Source organism: Somniosus microcephalus, chromosome 14 (genome assembly GCF_052327205.1).
Source record: "Somniosus microcephalus isolate GS21.2 chromosome 14, FLI_Smic_1.0, whole genome shotgun sequence".
Taxonomy (NCBI): domain Eukaryota; kingdom Metazoa; phylum Chordata; class Chondrichthyes; order Squaliformes; family Somniosidae; genus Somniosus; species Somniosus microcephalus.
In genome coordinates this window covers 28,541,161-28,553,456 of record NC_141000.1, presented here as the reverse complement: position 1 = coordinate 28,553,456, position 12,296 = coordinate 28,541,161, and the positions used below count along the sequence as shown (strand labels likewise).

General features: G+C 41.0%; 1 protein-coding gene across 10 annotated transcripts in view; it reads left to right on the top strand.

The window, feature by feature from the left end:
• The window catches only part of trim13 (tripartite motif containing 13), a 32,013-nt gene that overhangs the window by 4,015 nt on the left and 15,702 nt on the right, over window positions 1–12,296 (top strand). For 3 of the 10 annotated variants that reach the window (XM_086006398.1, XM_086006399.1, XM_086006403.1), the window contains 2 exons: window positions 1,136–1,310; window positions 11,698–12,033. The exons of 4 other annotated variants lie outside the window; for them this stretch is intronic. The gene's annotated coding sequence lies outside the window, so the exon portion shown is untranslated. Of the gene's footprint in view, window positions 1–849; window positions 1,051–1,135; window positions 1,311–11,697; window positions 12,034–12,296 lie in introns of those variants that run through there. 3 more of the 10 variants (XM_086006404.1, XM_086006405.1, XM_086006402.1) reach the window with 3 other exon arrangements.

The window sequence follows — 12,296 nt, the reverse complement described above, 5'->3', positions numbered from 1 at the left end:
AAGTTGAGCATTTGCTGACCCAAATGCATAACATTGCACTTACCCACATTAAACATAATTTACCAGTCATGAGCCCAATCTCCCAACACATTAATAATCACCTGAAGCAGTTGAGTAGTCCTAGTCCTAACATTCACACAGATCTTTGCATCATCTGCAAATTGTGCCCCCAGATAGAGATTAATGACTAAGATTAGTCAACCACGCCATTATCATTGTATCCTGTGACTACCAGGATGGTAGACGGGTAATTAGATGGACCTTGGTCTTTTTTGTCTTGCAATTCTGATATTCCTATGAAAACTCAACCAAAATGTTTTTACAGTAAGTTTTGACCAAATAAGTTAATATTTTTGAGAATTCTTCTATGAAGAGAATTTAAATATTAGAATTGGAATTTTAAAAGTGAAAGTGGGGCTGTGCAATGAAGCAATATCCCCTTCACCAGTTGGATATTCAGCTCAGGGCGTGTGTTCTGAAATATGCTGTTAAAGTTAGGTGATAAACCAGCAGGTGGAATTCGATACCAGTTGTGTCTGTGACAGACTGTAGACAGTCATTAGTCATTGACAAGACATTGTTATCACCTGGTGTTGACTAATTTGAACCTTCCTCTTCCTGCATCGTCACTAGCCACTTAACTGATATTTTTGCAATAGATTTCAGCTGATGGCACTAATCTCCGGATATTCTTTACCTTTAATACACACTCATGAAAAGCAGCCTGGAATGGTGAATTCTCAGTCAACTGAATTGACAGTGTAATGAGGAGATCAGTGTATTTCTGTCTCATCTTAGGAATGTTGGAGTAACCTGATGAGTCAGCAGTGCAAAAGGTTAGATGCACCAGAAGCACTGAGTGAAGGTGTCAATCAAGGAAGATTAAAGATGTTTAAATAAACAGTGGAGGAGGAGGAAGGCTAAATTGAGCCAAGGTTGCTCATGACCAAATGCTGGGCAGATGACAATACACCTCCATCTTGAGATGGAGAGTTGAACCAATGGCTTATATACAGTCAAAGGATGAAGAATGATCAACTGATGGTAAGTGTAAGTATGCTACAATAGTCATATTGTGTATTTAAATCTCTCTTTAATATGGGATATAAACTAAAGTGTGCTTTACATTTTTTAGGGATTACATAGCTGTGCATGGACTGGGGGAGGGTCAGCATCCACAGGCTACCCTCAACACTAGTCTAGAAGAAGAGGGAGATGTTTGACATCTCTCTCTCCTCCTCTTCCATGGGCATGATTCAAGAATATCTGCACCTAGTAGCTGAAGAAGTGGAGATCATTGACCTCATGAGGTAGGCATATTTGGTTTAACATAAATAATGTAATTAATGTACAACCTGTGAATCTAAAATAACCAGCAATTAGTTCCTGAATAGATATAAGCCATGATATGTGCCAAAGGGTTACAAGCAAGGGGGTTATTGATGCAAGACTGATGAGGTTTGGGCTAAAGGCATGAGCATAATCTCAATAAAGTGGTTATATTCTCATTAGGTGTAGTTCTGTTTTAGTGAATGTGACGCACTTTCTTAAGTTATTCACCTTTGCCCAAGAGAGTGAGCAGGTGATCTGCTCCCAGACCTCCTCCATCTTTAAATCAGCCATAAGGAAGCGTTTGAGTGTGGCTCAGGGATTATTCTTCCTCTGATTTTCCTTCCTTTGTCATGGGGAAGTAGCTGGCTTTTTGCTGGGCACTTCTTCCCTGCAGCAACATAATTGAGATGGGGAACTCAGTGAATGGAGTGCCACAGTTCTGATCGGTTTTGCTCCGACTCAATCATTGCAAACAACAATGATATTCCTCTGCGGCTGCGGACTAATGAAAACCGGGTCCCACCATTATTTATTTAATTTCACTTCCTTTTGTAACAATGTTTTCACTCCACTTTAAATCAGTTAACAGTCCTACAATTAGAACACCTTGTAGGTCCTGGTGTGGCATGACATTTATACAGCTGGTGGTCTCTGCCTGAAATAACACCCTCTGTTCCACCCAAATGTGTTTATGGAGTTGCTTCCCTTGATTGTATGAAGGTTGGATGGTATCCATTGTACTTAACACTGCCGTGCTACTACTCCAATATATTGCCATTATCATCTGATTAAATATTGATCATTTGTATTTGAGGCATCTCATGCAGCTGCAGAGCAATTGTAAAGTGGCCTATAAAGTCCAATATGACCATGATTGTTGCCATCGGCCAAAATACATGTAAATAGATTTAAATATACTTTTGCTCTTATCCGTGGTCTAAAACTAGGCCAGGTGCACATCAGACAGGAGCACCGTCCCTTGACTCCAATGTAAAGTGCTCAGAAATGTTGATGTTTCTCAGTAGTCGGGTTCCTCTGCAATGCCCCTCATTACCATTGTGGAGCTACTGCAGGATCATCATGGGTGGAGGTTTGTGAAGTCAGCAAGCCTGTACATAAGGGTACGTGCACAGCTGATTTGTAGAGAGGCATTTTCTGGAAACTTGTTTTTGAACGATGGTACGTTCTCATTTATCTTTCAGCTAGGAACATTCATTCTTTCTATGGTGTACCAGCTGACAGTGTTAGTAGGCTTTATTAACTTCTAATTTCGAGCCACAATGGCTGCTTTCAGTCTTGTCAGATTCCACCTTTAGTCAACTTCCTTCATTGGGAGCGATGCCTGAATTGTGTTGTGTAGGATAGTCTAACTTGTTAATGATACTGGGGCTTGGAGGGTTAAATAATGAAGACTGGTTGCCTAAACTTGGCTCTGGATGCTCGGACAATTGGAGATTTCAGGACTACAGTCAATAGATTTTTGTTACGTAAGGGTATAGAGGGATACGGAGCTGAGGCGGGTAAATGGAGTTGAGGTGCAGATCAGCCATGATTTAATTGAATGGCAGGGCAGGCTTGAGGGGCTGACTGGCCTACTCCTATTCTTAATGTTCCTATAAAACAACCTACGATAACAACTATACTATAGTTTCAGATAATGTAATTCAGTTCGTTTTATATTCATTAGTGTCGTTGGGCAATGATAACCAAAATGATGGATGTGACTGATCCACAGTGGGACCAGTCTGTCTTCAAAATCTGGAATTTGTTTCCCCGCAATGCTTGTATTGTCCATAGTGCCTGTGGAGATAGTTTCAAAAAGCTAGAGCACTGGCTTAGCCTACCGCACCTGTACTAAAGTGTGGTGGATACTATTTGTAGTATATGTGCAAGGGCTTCCATTGTTAGTGGTAGGCAGATTCTTCCTGCTGTGCCCTCCTGTACATATGATGTTTGTGTTACTTTATAACCTGCTGGAAATGTTTTAATATTCAACGACAGCAACTTGCAATTGTGCAGCAGCTGTGATGTAGAAGAATGTCCCATGGCATTTCACAGAAAAACAAGAACAAGCGGCAAAACTTTGAGGGATGTTAAGACAGCTGATGAAAGCTTGGTCAAAGAGATGGGTTTTAAGGAGGCTTTGAGGCAGATGGAGGGTGGATGCAGCGAGGGGCAGTCGGATGACTGGAAGAGATGAATGACTGAGAGTTCACAGAAGTAGGTTGCAGCTAGCCAATGGAGATGAAGGCAAGTATTTTAAATGTGATTTTTTTTTTCAGGAGACAGGGAGCCATTGTGAGAATGAGGAAGATGGATGAGTGAGACTTTGTGCCGAGCAGGACGTGGGCAGCAGAGTTTTAGATTAGAGTTTGTAGCATTTAGAAGGTCAACAAATAGAGAGTTGGAGTTTGAAAGTGTGGATAGGGTTAAATAGAAACATAGAAACATAGAAGATAGGAGTAGGCCATTCGGCCCTTCAAGCCTGCTCCGCCATTCAACGAGATCATGGCTGATCATCCAAACCCTAGCACCCAGTCCCTACACCGACAGCCATCCCACCCAAGCCCTATCCCCGTAACCCCATGTATTTAATCCCCCCTAACACTAAGGGCCAATTTTTTTTTTAATCATGGCCAATCAACCTAACCCGCACATCTTTGGACTGTGGGAGGAAACCGGAGCACCCGGAGAAAACCCATGCAAACACGGGGAGAATGTGCAAACTCCACACAGACAGTCACCCGAGGCCGGATTTGAACCCGGGTCCCTGGCGCTGTGAGGCAGCAGTGCTAACCACTGTGCTGCCCTAGGCAGCAATAGGGACAAGTTAGGCATTGATGTTTTGAAGATGGAAGCAAGCAGTTTTGATAATGGATAGGATAAGGACTTTGAATGTTAACTATTGGTTCAGCCTGAGTGAATAGCCAATGAGCAGAATGGAGCCAGTGGAGAGGGAGCGAAGTTTTTGGCAGGAGCCAAATTAGATACTTTTGGCCTTGCCAGTATTGAACTCAATATCATAAAAAATGGAGCCCCTAATGTCCTTCTGGTAAGACATATAGGCTAACGTGACCGAGTTGTGGGTATTGACTTTGTGTTTAACTGGTAGGCAGAAAAAACTTCATCCACCTCTGCAAATAGATTATAATGAACAAAAGCAAAGTCCGGTTAAGTATCACGAGCCATGATTGGGCAGTGCCATTATTTTCAGACGTGCTCAGGATCCCCGCCGACCTCATAAGACTTCATAGGGCTGTGTGTAGATGTTATACCGGTGCCAATGTTTGAACAAGGAACAATGTCAGAGGTTAAACTTAAATAAAGCCAATTACACAGGTATGAGGGGCGAGTTGGCTAAGGTAGATTGGAAAAATAGATTAAAAGGCATGGCTAGCATTTGAAGAAATATTTCATAATTCTCAACAAAAATACATTCCATTGAGAAACAAAAATTCCACGGGAAAAGTGATCCAACCATGGCTAACTAAAGAAGTTAAGGATAGCATTAGATTGAAAGAAGAAGCTTATAATGTTGCAAAGAATAATAGTAAACCTGAGGATTGGGAGAGTTTCAGAAACCAGCAAAGGTTGACCAAAAAATTGATAAAAAGGGGAAAAAGTAGAATATGAGAGAAAACTAGCAAGAAATATAAAAGCAGATTGTAAGAGCTTCTACAAGTATGTAAAAAGGAAGAGAGTAGCAAAAGTAAACTTTGGTCCCTTAGAGGCTGAGACAGGAGAAATTATTATGGGGAATGAGGAAATGGCAGAAACGTTAAACAAATATTTTGTATCTGTCTTCACAGTAGAAGACACACAAAGCATACCAAAAATGGTGGGGAACCAAGGGTCTAATGAGGGTGAGGAACTTGATGTAATTAATATAAGTAGAGAAAAAGTACGAGAGAAACTAATGGGACTAAAAGTTGACAAATCCCCTGGACCTGACGGCCTACATCCTAGGGTTCTAAAAGAAGTGGCTGAAGAGATAGTGGATGCATTGGTTTTGATCTTCCAAAATTCCCTAGATTCTAAAATGGTCCCAGCGGATTGGAAGATCGCAAATGTAACATTGCTATTCAAGAAAGGAGGGAGAGAAAAAACAGGGAACTACAGGCCAGTCAGCCTGACATCAGCCGTCGGGGAAAATGCTGGAATCCATTGTTAAGGAAGTGGTATCAGGGCACTTAGAAAATCCTAACATGATTTGGCAGAGTCAACATGGTTTTATGAAAGGGAAATCGTGTTTCTCAAATTTATTAGTTTTTTGAGGATGTAACTAGCAGGGGAGATAAAGGGGAACCGGTGGATGTAGTATATTTGGATTTCCAAAAGGCATTTGATAAGGTGCCACATAAAAGGTTATTACACTAGATTAGGGCTCATGGGGTTAGGGATAATATAGTAGCATAGATAGAGGATTGGTTAACGGACAGAAAACAGAGTAGGGATAAATGGATCTTTTTCAGGTTGGCAGGCTGTAACTAGTGGGGTGCCACAAGGATCAGCTATTTACAATCTATATTAATGACCTAGATGAAGGGACCGAGTATAATGTATCCAAGTTTGCTGATGATATGAAGCTAGGTGGGTCAGTATGCTGAGAGGAGAACACAAAGGGATATAGATAGACTAAGTGAGTGGGCAGTAAGGTTGCAGATGGAGTATAATGTAGGGCAATGTGAGGTTATTCACTTTGGTAGGAAGAATAGAAAAACAAAATATTTTTTAAATGGTGAGAAACATTCAAATGCTGGTGTTCAGAGACATTTGGGTGTCCTCGTGCAAGAAACACAGAAAGCTAACATGCAGGTACAGCAAGCAATAAGGAAGGCAAATGGCATGTTGGCCTTTATTGCAAGGGGGTTGGAGTATAAGAGTAAGGAAGTCTTGCTACAATTGTACAGGGCCTTGGTGAGACCACACCTGGAGTACTGTGCACAGTTTTGGTCTCCTTATCTAAGGAAGGATATACTTGCCTTGGAGGCGGTGCAACGAAGGTTCACGAGATTGATTCCTGGGATGAGAGGGCTGTCCTATGATGAGAGATTGTGTAGAATGGGCCTATACTCTCTGGAGTTTAGAAGAATGAGCGGTGATCTCAATGAAACATACAAGATTCTGAAGGGGTTTGACAGGGTAGATGCTGAGAGGTTGTTTCCCCTGGCTGGAATGTTTAGAACGAGGGGGCATAGTCTCAGGATAAGGGGTAGCCCATTTAAGACCGAGATGAGGAGGTATTTCTTCACTCAGAGGGTTGTGAATCTTTGGAATTCTCTGCCCCAGAGGGCTGTGAATGCTGAGTCTTTGAGTATATTCAAGGCTGAGATCGATAGATTTTTGGACTCTAGAGGAATGAAGGGATATGGAGATGGGGCGGGAAAGTGGAGTTGAGGTCGATGATCAGCCATGATCTTATTGCATGGCGGAGCAGGCTCGAGGGGCCGTGTGGCGGAGCAGGCTCGAGGGGCCGTGTGGCGGAGCAGGCTCGAGGGGCCGTGTGGCGGAGCAGGCTCGAGGGGCCGTGTGGCGGAGCAGGCTCGAGGGGCCGTGTGGCCTACTCCTGCTCCTATGTTCTTCTGTTATGACTAGCTGGTGCAGCTTCCAGTGGCAGATAACTGCCTTTCTTGTTTAGCAAAAGTTTGGGGAGAAATAAATGGCAGTTTCTGCTAGTTCTAACTACTGAGAGAACAATTTGTATCATATTGGCGTTTGATCCATTTTTTTGAGAACATTGATAGATATTCGTCTGTGTGTAAAGCTGAGGACTTTTTTTAACTAAACGGTCATTGGCTTATAATGAAAATGTAGTGAAATATTTTTTCTTTATATTTAAACATGGGGGTAAATGCAGCTCATATGTCTAGTTAATGCTTCCTGCTCTCTTTCCCCCTATCCCCAAGATGGTATAAGGAATGTGTCCCTTTGTGTGATTGAAATGACTTGGTAACTATACCCATCTTTAGAGTAGCACAGAGTTAATCGCAATATACAGTTATTCTTTCCAAAGTTATGTTCAGAGTTATTGAATATTGTGTGAACTGCACTTTAGTTAAACTTTTAGAGAACTGACCTTTGTTGCATCGTATGTTTCGATAAAAAGAAATTACATTTATAGGGCACCTTATCTGGGCACACTCCTCGGGAAGGATATATTGGTCTTGGAGGGGGGGCAACGCAGATTCACCAGAACGATACTGAGATATAAAGGGTTAAGTCATGAGACAGTTTGCATAAATTTGGCTTGTAATCCTTTGAGTTTAGAAGATTGAGGGGTGATCTAATTGAGGTGTTTAAAATTATAAAAGGACTCGATAGAGTAGATGCAGAGAAATTCTGGTGGGGGAATCTAGAACATGAGGGCATAAATCTTAAAATTAGAGCCAGGCCATTCGGGAGTGGACTCGGGAAGCACGTCTTTATACAAAGGGTAGTAGAAACCTGGAACTCTTTCCCCCAAAAGTCAGTGGATGCTAGGTCAGTTGGAGCTTTCAAGACTGAGATCGATAGATTTTTGTTGTGTAAGAGTATCAAGGTACAGATCAGCCACGATCTCATTGAATGCTCAAGGGACTGAATGGCCTACTCCTGTTCCTGTCGCATCCTCGGAGCTTCACAATCATTACTTTTGAAGTGCAGTCAGTGTTGTAATCTAGGTTGATATTTAATTTAGCCAATTTACACTCTGAGATCAACAAATGAGATGAAGCCCCAGTTAAGGTTGGCTGTTTATTTTTCTTTGTGGTTTTGGTTACGGGAGGAACGTTGACTGGGACCCAGGAGAACTCCTTGTTCTGCGAGTAGTGCCATGGGATCTTTTTACATCCACCTGAATCGACAGACCGCCTTAGAATAAACAGCATCACACTGTTAAACAATTATTGATTCAACATGAAGACTGATCCCAAATGTAAAGGGAATGAGCGATGGGGAAAGATTGGAGAAACTCCAGTTCTACAATTTAGAAATAGAAAGGGGGACTAACTGAAGTGCATCGATAGTAAATGGTGTATACAAAATCATTCCAGAATATTGTTTTAAAGTAAAGAAGGGGAATAGAATCAGAGCACACAAGTTTGATTTATTAAAAAGAACCAACAACTAAAAAAACACAAGATTATCTGGTCATTATCACATGACTGTTGTGGGACCATGTTGTATGCAAATTGGCTGCTGCGTTTCCCACATTACACTTCAAAAGTAATTCATTGGCTGTAAAACACTTTGGGACATCTTGAGGTCGTGGAAAGAAAATAGGAGCAGAAGTAGGCTACGGGCCCTCGAGCATGCTCCGCCATTTAATAAGTTCATGGCTGAATTTCTACATCAACTCCACTTTCCTGCACTATCCCCATTTCCCTTAGTGCCAAAAAACTATCAATCTCACCCCTGAATATACACAATGACTGAGCATCCACAGCCCTCTGGGGTAGAGAATTTCAAAGATTCACAACCCTCTGAGTGAAGAAATTGCTCCTCATCTCAGTCCTAAATGGCCGACCCCTTATCCTGAGACTATGACCCCCTAATTCTAGACTCTCCCATCGGGGGAAACAGCCTCATAGCCTCTACCCTGTCAAGCCCTCTTAAGAATTTTATACGTTTCAATGATCACCTCTCATTCGTCTAAACCCCAGAGAATTTAGGCCCATTCTACACAATCTCTCCTCATTGCACAGCCCTCTCATCCCAGGAATCAATCTAGTGAACCTTCGTTGCACCCCTTCTAAGGCAAGTATATCCTTTCTTCGGTAAGGAGACAAAAACTCTACTCTGTACTCCAGGTGTGGTCTCGCCAAAGCCCTATATAATTGCAGCAAGACTTCCTTACTCTTATACTCCAACCCCTTCCAATAAAATGCTAACATACTATTTGCCTTCCTAATTGCTTGCTGTACCTGCATGTTAACTTTGTGATTCGTGTACAAGGACATCTAAATCCCTCTGAATACCAACATTTACTAATCTCTCACCTTTCTTTTCCTTTCTTCCTACTAAAGTGGATATTTTCACACTTCCCCACATTACACTCCATCTGCCGCTGCCTTGCCTAATCACTTAATCGGTCTATATCCCTTTGCAGCCTCTGCGTCCTCCTCGCAACTTACTTTTCCACCTAGTTTGTATCGTCAGCAAACTTGGATATATTACACTTGGTCCCCTCATCTAAATCATTGATATAGATTGTAAATAGAGGAGGCCCAAGCACTGATCCTTGTGGCACTCCACTAGTTACAGACTGCTAACCCAAAAATGACCTGTTTATTCCTACTCTGTTTTTATCCATAATCAATCCTCAATCCATGCTAATATATTAGCCCTAATCTTGTGTAACAACCTCTTGCGTGGCACCTTATCGAATGCCTTCTGAAAATCCAAATATACTACATCCACTGGTTCCCCCTTATCTACCCTGCTAGTTACACCCTCAAAAAACTCACTAACAGATTTGTCAAACATAATTTCCCTTTCATAAAACCGTGTTGATTCTGCCTAATCATATTGTGATTTTCCAAGTGCCCTGTTACCATGTCCTTAATAATAGATTCTAGCATTCTCCCTATTATTGACGTCAGGCTAACTGGGCTATAGTTCCCTGTTTTCTCTCTCCCTTCTTTCTTGAACAGCGGGGTTATATTTTCTATCTTCCAATCCCCGGGGACCATTCAAGAAGCTGGGGAATTCGGGAAGATCAAAACCAGTGCATCCACTATCTCTGCAGCCATCTCATTTGAAACCCTAGGATATAGCCCATCAGGTCCAGGGGATTTGTTGGCTTTTAGTCCCATTAGTTCCTCGAGTACTTTTTCTTTGCTGATATTAATTACCATAAGTTCTTACACTCATTAGCCCCTTGGTTCCCCACTATTTCCAGTGTATCTTCTATGTGTGACCGATACAAAATATTTGTTTAACGTCCCTGCCATTTCTTTATTCTCCATTATAATTTCTCCTGTCTCTGTCTCTAAGGGACCCATGTTTACTTTCGCTAATCTCTTTTTTACAAACTTGTAAAAACTCTTACAATCTCTTTTTATATTTCTTAATAGTTTATACTCTCATTCTAGTTTCTCTCATTCTAGTAATTTCTTGGTCATCCTTTACTGATTTTTAAAACCCTCGGGCTTACTACTCTTTCTGGCAACATTGTAAGCCTCTTTTAATCTAATACTATCCTTAACTTCTTCAGTTAGCCATGGTTGTACCACTTTTCCAGTGGAGTTTTTATTCCTCAAGGGAATGTATATTCATTTGAGAACTATGAATTATTTATTTAAATGTTTGTCATTGTTTAAATTTAAGACCCTAGTTTCTGACTTTCACAGAATTTCATATCAAGTCTGAAAGTGATGTCATATGATCACTCTTCCCCAGAGGATCCTTTACTATAAGATTACTAATTAACTCTGGCTCATTATGCAATACTAGCCTGTTCCCTCGTTGATTCCTTGACCTATCGTTCTAGAAAAATGTCTCGTGCATTCCATGAACTCGTCCTCCAAGCTACTTTTGCCAATTTGGTTTGCCCAGTCTCCAGAAGATTAATATCCCCCAAGATTAATGCATTACCCTTGTTACATGCTCCTCTAATTTCCTGAGTTATACTCTGTCTAATGCTATGATTACCATTGGGGGGCATATATAACTGCTCCCACCAATGTTTTTTGCCCTTTATTTCTTCGCTTCACCCATACTGATTCTACATCCTGATTTTCTGGGCTAAGATGCCTTCATCTCATCCTTTATTATCAGGATTACCCCACGTCCTTTTCCATTTTGTCTATCTTTTCTAAAAATCAAGTACCCTAGAATATTAAGTTCTCAACCTTGGTCAACCTGCAAGCACATCTCTAATAGCTACTAGATCAAATCCATTTATCTCTATTTGTGCTATTAATTCATCTATCTTGTTACGAATGCTTCATGCATTCAGATATAGCGCATTTAATTTGAACTTTTTACTGATTTTTCCCTGAAGCTGCCTTAGTTGTTAATGCCCTATTACCATTGATAAATAAATGCAAGATGCTATATAAATGCAAGTTTTTCTTACTGAATAATAAAGATGCTATATAAATGCAAGTCTTTCTTTAAATATAAAACCAATATTCAAATGAACTTCTTTCACCAAAGGCTGATGGATGTTTGCCATAACCTACTGGGCATTGTCAGAGGCAAAAATCTAAGGTTCATAAAGAACATTTCCATTGAAGTCTTGTAACATGATAATGATGTGTTGCAGTCTGTTACAATATAGTGTTTGTAATTCAGTCCTTGGTAGGTTGGGATGAACAGTTTAAAATGTGTTGGTGGTTTTTGAATTTCAGACAACATGATCACTGTTCTTTCTTCTCCATACAGCATCTTGAGTATTAACCTCCACCCATCCAAGGAGGCTCCAGCTGGCAACCAAACTTGTCCGGAGCCTTGGAGCAGAGTTTGCTGTGTCATGAAAACGCTGTTTAAAAGTACAGGGAACCAAGTACCCTGCTGGAGAGCATCCACTAAAGCAGAGTCAAGATGTTTGTAAAGATGGAAGAGGAGCAAGGGAACATCCAACTCTAGACTGTGGCCTGACTTCTGTCTGCACAAGCTGCTTAAGGAGCAGAGATGCAGAAAGGTCTGATGCACCATCTTCTGCCTGTGGGATCTACCAACACCCCCCAGAACATAGATACAGTTGCCAAGGTAGTTCAGGTACATTAAGTGAAGGGGCTTGTGTGACAAACGCATGTTTTCCTGGACCTTTGACTCCTAGAATTAACGTGGCAAAGCACGATTTTAGTGTAACTAAAAAATAATAGATTTTAAAAAATCTACTTGGTCATACATTTTAATTTGCGAGACAATTTGACATTTTGAATTTAAATTTAGAAATAAGTGTTTGATTTTCCCTTTAGATCATTTTTGCATTAATTCTTTCTAATGTGAGAACATTGAACTGTTAACTGGCTTTTTAA